We start from the raw sequence: 12,364 nt of genomic DNA, 5'->3' as shown, positions 1-12,364 counted from the left end.
ATTCGCAAGGCCATCACAGTCTTGGGGATCTTGTTATAGAAGAGTACACCCAAACCTACAAAAGATTTGTTTACTCTTTGGAGACGATATGCAGAAATAACTAACTTATGCCCGTGTCTAGTAAGACGTGGGTTTAAATCTCCTTTTCGTTTGTACAAATTAATATTTTGTCTTACATATACTATACTGTTATATATATAGTGATAGGCTACTGTTAGTATACCTATTTCTTTAAACTTTTGACGAAGGGACTCGCGTGATTTTAATTGATATATTGCTCGAATTGCTCTTTAATATAAGTCATTTAATTTTATTAAAAATCGATATTTTATAAACAAAATCAAAAATAAAATCTCAGCACTTCCTCATAAAACCATATTTTCTAACATAAAAATCTCAATTTTATAATCACACGTTTCCGGTCCATTAGTTGACAGTTACAGTACGAATGACAGTTCCACACCGTTTGTACCTAACATTAAAAGTATACAGAGTGATTCGCATGACGTTGAAAAATGAGAAGCGTATTCAAAAAGCTCACAAAACCCGGATAACGAATACGAATACATTGATGTATGGACACATTGTATCGATGCCGATTGTGAGATACAGCGGACGAAAATTGAACACGCTGTATAACGCCGTACCGCAATGCCTGCGGCATTTTCGATAGGTAAAAGGTTAAAAGCTTCATTATTTTTTTTTGCGTTCTGGTTTATGACCGCGACTTTGTTTATAATAGGAGTTATTAAAACTCGAGTGCACTCTTTGTTTTAACGTGTGAAGTCACTATTTAAAAGAGACATTTATAAATAAACTAGCGAACCCGCTCAAGTTTCGCTTTGACTTATGATGCTCTTCTTCCCTAGCCCTACCCTACCCCTACATTACCTCTACCGTACCTCAACCCTACCCCTACCCTAGTCATACCCTACCCCTAGGATTTAGGGGTTTGAAAAATAGATGTTGGCCTATTCTCATAGATACCAGATAAGCACAAAAAATTTCATCAAAATCGGTCACGCCGTTTCGGAGGAGTATGGCAACGAAAACTGTGACACGAGAATTTTATATATAAGATACACCTTTAATACCTACTGTAATTTATGTGATTAAATAAAGTCAAGTATGAGTTCAATAGGTATAAATAACTTTTGAGCAAAAGTTTGTACATTGTATTAAGTATTCTGTGGCAAAAATTATAAATTTAACCTTAGAACGCGTAATATAAAATTGATTGATTGATTAATTGAATAAGGCGAAAGTTTGTGTGCATATTTATTACTCTTTCACGCATCTATTAAACTGTTTTGGCTTGGCTTGAAAAATTGAGAAAGTAAAATAATTTGCAAAAGTTTAGCTACTTTTGCAAATTATTTTGACTTTCTCAATTAACAATACACTAGTCTAGCTGTGTCTATGTCTGTCATCGTTATTAACACATATTCGGCTCAATGCTGAGCTCGAGTCTCCTCTCGACTATTGACTTAACCCCCTCTCAAGTGAGAGGGGTTAGGTCAATAGTCCACCATGCTGGCCCAATGCGGATTGGCAAACTTCACAAACACAGAGAATTGAGAAAATTCTCTGGTATGTAGGTTTACTCACGAAATGGACATAACTGAAAAGTTGGAGGTGCATGCCCCGGACTGGATGCGAACCAACACCCTCCGGTGATCGGAGGCAGAGGTAATATCCACTGGGCTATCACGGCTGAGCTGTGTCTATGTCAGTAATAATATGACGAATTTTTTTAATAGCATATGCAGCTAAACAGTCTGTTTGATAGATTGTTTACATGTAGACCCCTCTGCAGCTTAACTTTTAAAGTAAATCCAAGAAAAACAGTGGTATCAACCGGATCTAATTCCTCATTATTAAGCTTAACATTGGCTTTTATAATTTTTCATAAGTATTTGGAAAAAATACCCAAAATTCGTAAATTAACGAAATCCTCATTATTTGGAAGCTTTCTCCACTAAAAGCTATAGAACGGAACATCGCAGAAAATACTCTGCTGTATTTTTTTTGTTCCTCTACGTTCGGCGTCATTTCTATTTACGCAATATTAACTTCAAAGACACTATAAAAGGGAAGACTGGAGGAAAATTCGTTTTAAACATAACCTTCGAGAAAAGGGAGGACTTCCCTTAACGAAATATACCAGCATAAAATTAATTAAATAGTTGTATCATCTGTTTTATATATAAGTTAGCACTTGCTAATGTTTTCAGCTGATGTTAAGTGACCATCTAAAATTCCAACACTTTAAATTGGTTGGTATTTAAACAAGCAATTGTTTTATAAATACATATTTATATAAAGAAATACTTCCATATGTATATTGTATATTTTGAGATCTAGAAAACGGGTAACACGATTTTGCTAAAATTATGTATTTAGACAATTATTTGCTTCTCTATTTTCAGATATCTATCTATGACTGATAAGTATACTCCTTAAGAATTGATTTTTCATTATATAGCCCCCGATATGAAAAAAATAAGAGCAGTAAAAATAAACGAATGACAGCGTTACGTTTTTGTGCGCAACCTATTCTGCGCACCTTTCACTTTTCAGGCGTACGTAGTGTATGCTGCGGGGCAACATACAACTATTCAGACAGTCGATCTTATAGAGTAAACTCCATTCGTGCGTGACACACACTTTTATTTATTTTTTTATATATTTTATAAGAACCTACTTCAAAAACATAAACGTACCCAAGAAACTAAAAATAACATCATAATATTTTTTACCTACTGATCAGTTATACGGCGGTGTCAAATCTGCAATGGAAACAGCTATAGGCATAACTATTTAAGTTATTCTGGAACTGAGCTACAACTACATGATGGAATTGAATCTAGAATTCGCTTTTGATTACAACCTTAACCAAGGAGACTTTATATTGTACGTACTTCTTATAACAGAGTCTTAAAATTATCCAAAATAGATAGAAAAAGTTCTCTGCAACAAACACAAAAGTTAAGTATCTATAAACTTGGTCTCATGTTGTGTTTTTGAACTAACAAGAGTTTCAAGTTGGGAGAGTTTTAACAAGCATCAGGTAATAACTCGATAATTAGCAGCTATATTATCGTGTACCTATTATAATTAGTTCTTGGTATACACGCCTCTTTGGTTTGTGGTCCGTGTATACGAGTAAGTAAGGCTTCAGAGTTTTTCGAAGAAAATCTCAATGGAGAACGACCATCTTCATACATTTCTGGGCCTAGGTTTGATGAATGAACCATTGTATCTTCCAAATTAGTGTAATTCAGGGAATATTATCAGCTTTAGACAGGTACTATTCTCTGATACCTCTCTAATATGTCTCTCAATAAGTTCAAAGTTTTTAGTAAACGCAAGCTTATAGAAAAGTTGTATTATAGTGTTAATGACCGTTTATACGAGTAAGTAAGGCTTCAGAGTTTTTCGAAGAAAATCTCCGTGGAGACCGACCATTTTCATACATTGCTGGACCTAGGTTTAATGAATGAAACATTGTAACAGCCGTGGCTAGTTACCAACCTACCGGCAAACACGTACCGCCAAGCGATTTAGCGTTCCGGTACGATGTCGTGTAGAAACCGAAAGGGGTATGAATTTTCATCCTACTCCTAACAAGTTATAGTCTTAGATTGCATCATCACTTACCATCTTCATCATCACTTATTTTTCTCTAATGTAACTAAGCCTATTTGAAATAAATGAATTTTGACTTTGATTTTGACATCAGGTGAGATTGTAGTCAAGGGCTAACTTGTAGAGAATAAAAAAATGCATTGTCCAAATTAGTGTCATTCATTAGAATTACTTTAGAATTTTAGAATATTAGATTATTATCAGTTTTAGACTGGAACTATTCTTTAATATGCCTGAGAATTTTCTGGTGGTGAGCATCGTGGTGGGTCTAAAAACCTCTCCTGTGAGATGGAAAGGGGAGAGTTCTGCTGGCCTATTCACTATTTTGGTCTTATTAACAACCTGTTAAAACATCAAATCAACTAAGAAATGTCATCTACCTACTGTACGATATCCACTAATGGTTGTCAGTAGACACCGGATGACATTTGTGAATATTGACGTATATGAATCTCAATTTCATATACGTCAACTAACATACGTCAAAGTTAGTGAATTAACCTGCTTGTTTAAAACGGGCCGATAATGATGACAGTATACGTTATTTTCAAAGTTTTGCAACAAAGACCTTGATGTGAAATGACACGTCGGTATTTTTCACTAATGTCACAAGTTTTGATTGATATTTGTTAAACATTTCACGCAAAGTACACACAACTAAAGCCATGAATCTCCCGCTTTTATTGTGTGTCAAAAGTTGACGGAATTTCGTTTATTTTTGGTAACTCCATTGTTTTTTTTTAATGGTGCCCATTTAACCTTTATTTATCTACTTTAAATGCTATTTTTATTTTTGTTTTAATAATTATACTCGTAAAATATAAGTAAAGCCACTCTTTCAAGTTAGCCCTTGACTACAATATCACCTGATGGTAAGTGATAATACAATCTAAGATGGAATCGGGCTAACTTGGAGGAGGATGAAATCCACACCCCTTTCGGTTTCTACACGACGTCGTACCGGAACGCTAAATCGCTTGGCGGTACGTCTTTGTCGGTAAGGTGGTAACTAACCACGGCCAAAGCCTCCCACCAGACCTGGACCAATTAAGAAAACCTCAATCGGTCCAGCCGGGGATCGAACCCAGGACCTCCGTCTAGTAAGTCCACTGCGCATACCACTGCGCCACGGAGGAACTGTAGTAGGGTTTTATCTCAATGCATATTTTGAAGGAAATTTTTAAAATATAATTGGAAAACGGCGAGTTTTCCTCAATTACATTAAGTTTGAACGTACACTTCAATAAAATAAAAAACGAATAACACCCACAGGCTCGCCGCAGTTTGATAATGAGTGCAAGTCTAAGTGTCAAATCTCCCAGACGGCAGGTAATCTTGTTAGAGGGAGATTACACCGCTCACTTAGATATTGTAGTCAAGCGTGATCTGTACTTTCTTACAAAAATACAGAACCTTCGAAAGACCAGGCAGAAGCCTATATTTATACCTATAACTACTAGTGGTCAGTTATTTTGCCTGTCGTGCAACTGGACTTTTTGGGTTTGCCAATCACATCCGCAACTTTTTTTTCTCGTAGACCACTTTCTAATTTTACTAGTTCCGGTGGAGCCCCTGCTAAACTTTTAACCAAAAGTCGACAAAAAATATGATTCAAATCAACAGTCACCACGAAATTGTGAAAAATTATTACTTAGGTAATTAATTAATTGTGTTCGCGTTGTGTTGGTGTCAAATGTTATGTAAAATCTTATATTTGTATATTTTAATCGACTAAAACCAATATATTTGTGGAGCATGCGACGGGTGATGTAGGTCGCTTTGTTATTTAAATCTAACTGAATAGGAAACTTTGAGAGAACTTTATAATGTCCATGTAAAGTAATGCTTTCAGATCGCGGTTGCCTTTATACGATTTTGTTATTTATTGCATTCAGTCATAAGATCGAAGAAGTGATTGAACTTACGAAAGCAGTCTTGTAGGCCTAGCATGCAACCAACGACATATCTCGTGAACAAAAACGGAAATGCCGCTATATCTTCTATTGCGTTGGGACGATAGAGAAGGGACTAGGACAACTCCGCAACCTTTGGATGATATTTTGTCTTTTTCTCTTGACGTGGTCGCATGTTAGCACCACTATATGCCTAGTATGCGACCAACGACATATTTCATGAAAATAAATAGACAAAATGCCAACGAATGGTGGCGGAGTAGACACAGTCCCATCTCTTTCACTCAAACGCAACAAAAGAGACAACAATATTTCCGGTTGCGCTGCTATTGGTTGGCATTCAACTATATCACTCTCTTTCATGCCAACGCGATAAAAGAAAGAGAGCGATATTTCCGGTTCGACTGCAATTGGTCGATTTCTCTTCACGAGATAATGTCGTGGGTTGCTTGTTAGGCCTACTAGCCTAGTCTAGCCTAATTAGTAGGTAGTGGTTTTAATAATAAACTTGTAAAGGCTTAAATAAAAAAAAATCTACCTCAAAAAACATAAATGCGTTGACTTTTACCACAGAATATATTATTATACAACAAGAAATGTAAACCATAAAGCATATAATATTATATTCACACGATTATCTCAACAAAAAGCTTGGATTATACGGATGTCGTAAAAAAAGGATATAATAATGGCGGTGGTCATTGCTCCGGGAGCAAGAATGAAACGTTTTTGTTATATTTAGATTTTGGACATTAATTAAATTTCCCTGTGACGCGAGGATTACGTTAATTAGACATATTCTGAAATTGGATTGAATGCTAGACATTTTGTAATTTTAGAATCGTAATTATCTACTTACTAGCTGACACCGCGCTGTTTTTTCCGCGTGGTTCCCGTTCCCGTAAAATACGGGGATAATATAGCCTTCTTCGATAAATGGACCTAAAAAAAAAAATTCTTTTAGTGTTAGGTGGAAAAATTCACCTAACACTGAAAGAATTTTTCAAATCCGACCTGAGTTTAGCGCGTTCAAACAAACAAACAAACTCTTCAGCTTTATAATATAAGTATAGATAGTTTTTGTATACATATTCAAGTTATTAAAATTTTGTAATTTAAATTAATCTTTTATAATCTAGGATCCGGGAACAAAATTCCGGTACGATGCGATGTCGAAGCCGTTTGAGATACGGGTAGAATAAACTTGTAACGCTTCCATCTTAGGCTGCATCATCACTTAACATCAGCTCCTGTATTCTGTAAGGTTACAGCGATGTGACATCGCTCATTTCCATGGCAACTTTGTTGTTAGTGACATTTTATTTTTGGCATCCCATAAAAATAAAGTTCAAATTCTAATAAAACTTGTTATAGGCGAATTCATTTCAATTCTCAGGTATGCTGGTTTCTCCTTCGCCGTTTGAGACACGTGATATTTAATTTCTTAAAACGCACACAACTGAAAAGGCTATCTCGCGTAGTAATGTATGGTTATTCAAATTAAAATGGGCTTAAATTTAAATTCGTTTTGTTAAACCTTTCTCAGTTACTTGCCCGCTTCATTTACATTAAAACAGGCACAACGATATCCGCGAGACCTTGGAAAATATATTCGTTTGGAAAAAATATATATCACCAAATTCCCAAAAAATTTGTTCGTAATGTAAATTACTTTTAACATGCATCCTAACTTTAATTATTATGTATATGACGTCACATTGATTCATGAACTATAATATGTGTAGTTCCCGTTCCCGGGAAAAAATACTTCATGACACTCACAAATAACGTGGCTTTCTAATGGTAATAAAATTTTGAAAATCGAATGAGACAATCTAAAAATTATTTCTACATTATGTACCACAAACTTTACCTCTTTATAATATTAGTATAGATAATTAAAAACAAATTTAAATGTATTTGATTGTCGGGTAATGGTTTTGCTCAGATTGAGTGGAGGTGTTAGCCCAGACAAATAATATATTAGATAATCTTAGTTTTATTTATTTTAATAATTCAAGTATTTATTTTGGATTTTAGTTTGATTGAGTCTCTGTTTGTGAATGATGATGCAATCTGAGATTCAAACCGAAAGGGGTGTGAAAATCCACACCCCTTTACTTGTCACGGTATATTTACTTATTTAACTTTACAAGGTAGATAACAATTCCTCTTTCAACACCAAAATTTTACACCCAATAATATAAAGATTACCGCCGAGCAATAAATGTTGTAATTAAATCAAAGAATAAGATCGAAACAAGCGAGGAATTACCTTTTTTACTATCCTTTGACGGCTGCTCGTAAAACAATAAATGGACCGACCGCCTGCGATAGTCAGACATACCTCATTTGTCAATGAGCCGAGATAGCCCTTGGGCTATGGATATTGCCTTCGATTCAGTGAATGTAGATTCGAATCCAGTCCAGAGATTGCACCTCGAACTTTTCAGTTACGTGCATTAAAAAAAATTAAAATCACGTGAATCAAACGCTGATGAAAAAACATCGTGAGGAAACCTGTATACCTGAGAATTTTCTTAAATGATTCATCGACATGATACATCTTGATATTCTATTGGATCATGGACTGCCAAAATTTTACCTCTTATCTTCGGAACAACCCTTCGAAAAACACCTTTCTCGTTTTCTAAAAAAAAAAATTAAATGTATCTAGCGAAGGGTTGCACAAACCTGATTCATCGACATGATTCATCATGATATTTAATAGAAGCATGGACTGACGAAATTTTAGCCCACCTGGTAGGTCTACCCCTCGCGGGCGTCGGTCCAATAAATATTTAGACGAGACCGCGGCGAAGTTAACTTGTAAATACAAACCGTCTGGTTTACACGATTTATATCATTTTTACGCGCAATAACACGCGCCAAGATGACGGAACGACTTCAAACTCGAAATAAGTGTTAAAGTTATTATTTTGAAAAGCCTTGTTAGTTTAACTTTTAACTTTCTAGAAGCTAGGGCTCCAAGAGAAGTTTAAATTCTGAAAAGTCTTGCTGGACTTTACTAAAATATGCTTAACAGGTTGTAGAGTCACAAGATTTTTTTTAAACAGTTCAAACTCGTATTTTCAGTTCCCGTGAGAATATACGGGGCATATACGGGGCTAAAATATAGCCTACTAGCGGACGCCCGCGACTTCGTCCGCGTGGAATTCAGTTTTTCACAAATCCCGCGGGAACCATGGATTTTTCCGGGATGAAAAGTAGCCTATGTGTTTATCTAGAGCAAAGTCTATTTCTATTCCAAATTTCAGCCAAATCGCTTTAGTAGCTGCAGCGTAAATGACTTGTCCTGAAACTAACTTGAAAGCGTACTTGTCCTGTCTGCTCCAGGACATTCCGCGCAAAAATAGGGTACGGTACATAAGTCATATGATGGCGCATGATCGAAGCGCGCGTGTGATCTGACAGTCTCCAGTCGCTGTTGCCGAATCGGCAAAGACAAGACGAGTAAGTAAGTATAGCTTATGATACTCACAAATAACGTGACTTTCTAGTGATAAAAGAATTTTTAAAATCAGTTCAGTATATCCAGAAACTTTATTAGTATTAGTATAGATAAAATTATTTCCGCTAGTTTAATATAAGTTGGATAAACAGTAGCAGCGCTGCTTAAGTTTTATAATAGTATCCTTAAATAGATATCCAACCCTTTAAACCGACCGTGGCGGGCTTTGAGCACAAAATCCTTAACTCGTAAATATGAGGCAAGTTTTGTAAGACCCCTTTGTGGAATTAGGTTGATTTGTAAAGTTAAAACTTAACCGTCCACTGCGATGTGAACTCTTATTGGATTTATACGCCTAATAAAACCCGGTTTAGGTCTCTGCGGAAACACTGCTGTAGGGTGACCATACCATGCAACGAGCGGGGACACAGGTATGCACAGATTTTTTGAGCAGGGTAGATAAATCACCAATGACATGTAAGAACTTAATTTGTTGAAAAACTTTTTGATATTGTCATTAAAGAATGTGAGAAGGCTTATATAAAATGATTTCAATTAGAAACAAGCTTTTATCTACATTTTAATAAGTGACATGAACGTTTTTGTTATTACCAAAATCAAGGAGTCAAAACTACCCTGTTCGCCAACTGTCTATATGATTACATATAATAACAGTTCTTTCTTTAATATTCTTTTCATCTTGTTATTTTCTTTTCATCTTCGCTCAAAGCGGTTTAATTAACAGTATTGTGAGATAATGATGCACTCTCAACAAATTTCGGATAGCCGGGTACATTTTATTGGCATGTGAACATGTAGAATATAGTAATTATCAATTCTCATACAGTTACTTAATTAGTTAGTGACAGATATTAGTTATCATTAGCATTAGCTAGTTTTATTTTAACCTTGTCATAAGTTCTTTTATATGAAAAAATCCATTCAATTTATTATGTTATGCGTAACAGTAAACTGTGTTCAAGTTTCCGGACGTTTTATCATTGTTGTACAGGACATGTCCTGATAAATCTATATATATAGAGACCCTACACTGAAGGTACGTCGTTACGTCCCAGGTGAAGGATAGTTTGAAAGAAAACATTGCGTTTCTGATTCTGAAAAAGTTTTCAAGTAGTTCCCGTCTCGGATCTTATATTTTCAACTTTGTCCTAAGGTTGTTAGTGTTTTCAATTTTACTAAGACTAATATTTCGTTTTAGTTTAATCTGAAGGTAAACGTTGTAGCTGGCTTTCTTTTACCTGTCTTATATATTTTGTCTTTACAAAGTTCAATCTTTAGGTTAGAACATTAGAAATAAGGAGTTTTCTGATGTTACAAGATTACTTTGATGTCTGTACTTCAAGAATGAGCCGTGATAGCCCAGTGAATATGAACTCTGCCTCCAGTTCCAGAGGGCGTAGGTTCGAGTCCGGTCTGGGGAATGCCCCAACCCATGCCCCTCCAACTTTTCAGATATGTACATTTTAAGTAGTCCAATATCACGTGTCTCAAACGGTGAAGGAAAAGCATTGTGAGAAAACCTGTATACCTGAGAATTTTCTTAATTCTCTACGTGTGTGAAGTCTGCCAATCCGCATTGGGCCAGCGTGGTGGACTATTGGCCTAACCCTCTCATTATGAGAGGAGGCTCGTGCTCAGCAGTGAGCTGAATATGGGTTCAAGAAGTTTGAAAATGACTTGTATGACACCACAATTGTGACATATGCAATTATTAAGCAGTATATAAAATAATATTTTCATAAAAATGATTTTTCTTTTCTTTTTCTTTTTTTTTATTTCAATATAATATTATAATGACGTTATTGGCTTCATTATTTAGTAGCTTCAGAGAATCAAATTAAAATAAAGGTCACATTTTATTAAAATTAATAGATAGTGTGACAGTGATATAAACATTTTCTTGTGGTCCAAGAAAATATTTCGAATAAATTCAATTTTATATGGGCCTAAAATTACATAGATTTATAGACCTGGTCTAAAAAGGTTTCTAGGTGCGATACATCATGCGTTATGTGACATCGCTTCCGCCAAACATTGAAATTTTTTACATATACCTACTAGCGGACGATGCGAAAATATTCGCATGTTTTGTATTGTATATAACAAATAGTCCACTAATCATTTTACAAAAATATAACTCAAACATCAATTACAATAAATCAGAATCTTCAACCCTTTTTAACCCTTTAGTGGTAGAATTTTGAAAAATCTTGAATAACATAATTTTGATTATTTTTCTGGTAGTACACATACCAATGTGTAAAAATGTAACTTCAAAAATGAACGACTTTCTATACAAATTTTGAATCCCTACTCCATCCCCTTCTGATTTTATCTTCGCAATAAAAAATATCCTTCTTCGTATTCTGGTCTCAAACTGTGCCAAGTTTCATTTGTATTCATTCAGTGGTTTGTCAACAAAAACACGGACAGACAGACAGATAGACAGGCAGATGGGCAGACGAACAGACCGGCAGATAGATTACAAAATATCTTCAACTAGCTGACCCCGCGCGGTTTCACCCGCGTGGTTCTCGTTTCCGTAGGAATACGTGGACAATATATAGCCTATGGCCTTCCTCGATAAATGGGCTATAGCTATTTCGCTAACGCTGAAATAATTTTTAAAATCGAATCAGGAGTTGCTGAAATTAGCACGTTAAATCAATCAATCAAACAAACAAACTCTTCAGCTTTATTTACCTGTTACAGTTTTACTTATAAAAAGGTAACGTTGATGTTGTATAATATCTGCCAACAATTTTACACATTGCACTAAAAACTTATAACTCGTAACAAACTGTTATGCTGTCAAGCACAAGTGCAGTCAAAAGTTGTCGAGAAGTTGAATGCAAACGTTCTCAGGTTGATTGCTTGCATACCGAATGGAAATAGCCTTGTGGAGTTCATTGTGTTTTGATGGAACTTGTTCCCTTTGGGGCTATAGAGTAACACATCAAAACTGTAAACGCTTTAGTTTGATATGCCATTCAAAATTAAAACTTGAATAAAATTGAAAATTTTTGAAAAACCCCCGAACGGTATAAAATTATTAATTACACTCTCGATCTCTCAGTGTCGTCTCTTTCAATGCGCTTTCATGTGAAAAAATGTTGCCTAAAATCAAAAACTCAGGGCCTAAAAGTAAAGCCTTTAGCTGCATTCTTAACATATAAAGATTTTGTTATGACTTCCACAAAAAAATCATTTAATTTGTAAAATTAAAAGATTTTTTTTTTAATTTCGAACTCAATTAATCTAAAGTGTTCGGCAGTTTATCTTTCCCTACGTTCTATATCAATGAAAAATA

At 35.2% G+C, this 12,364-nt stretch overlaps 1 protein-coding gene across 1 annotated transcript in view; it reads right to left on the bottom strand.

The window, feature by feature from the left end:
- Window positions 1-12,364, bottom strand: part of LOC112043387 (tachykinins) — a 67,496-nt gene that overhangs the window by 25,592 nt on the left and 29,540 nt on the right. The gene's annotated exons all lie outside the window — the stretch shown is intronic.

This window comes from Bicyclus anynana, chromosome 22 (assembly GCF_947172395.1).
Source record: "Bicyclus anynana chromosome 22, ilBicAnyn1.1, whole genome shotgun sequence".
Taxonomy (NCBI): domain Eukaryota; kingdom Metazoa; phylum Arthropoda; class Insecta; order Lepidoptera; family Nymphalidae; genus Bicyclus; species Bicyclus anynana.
Note: the sequence above shows the minus strand (reverse complement) of the source record. Positions and strands in the feature narration are given on the sequence as shown.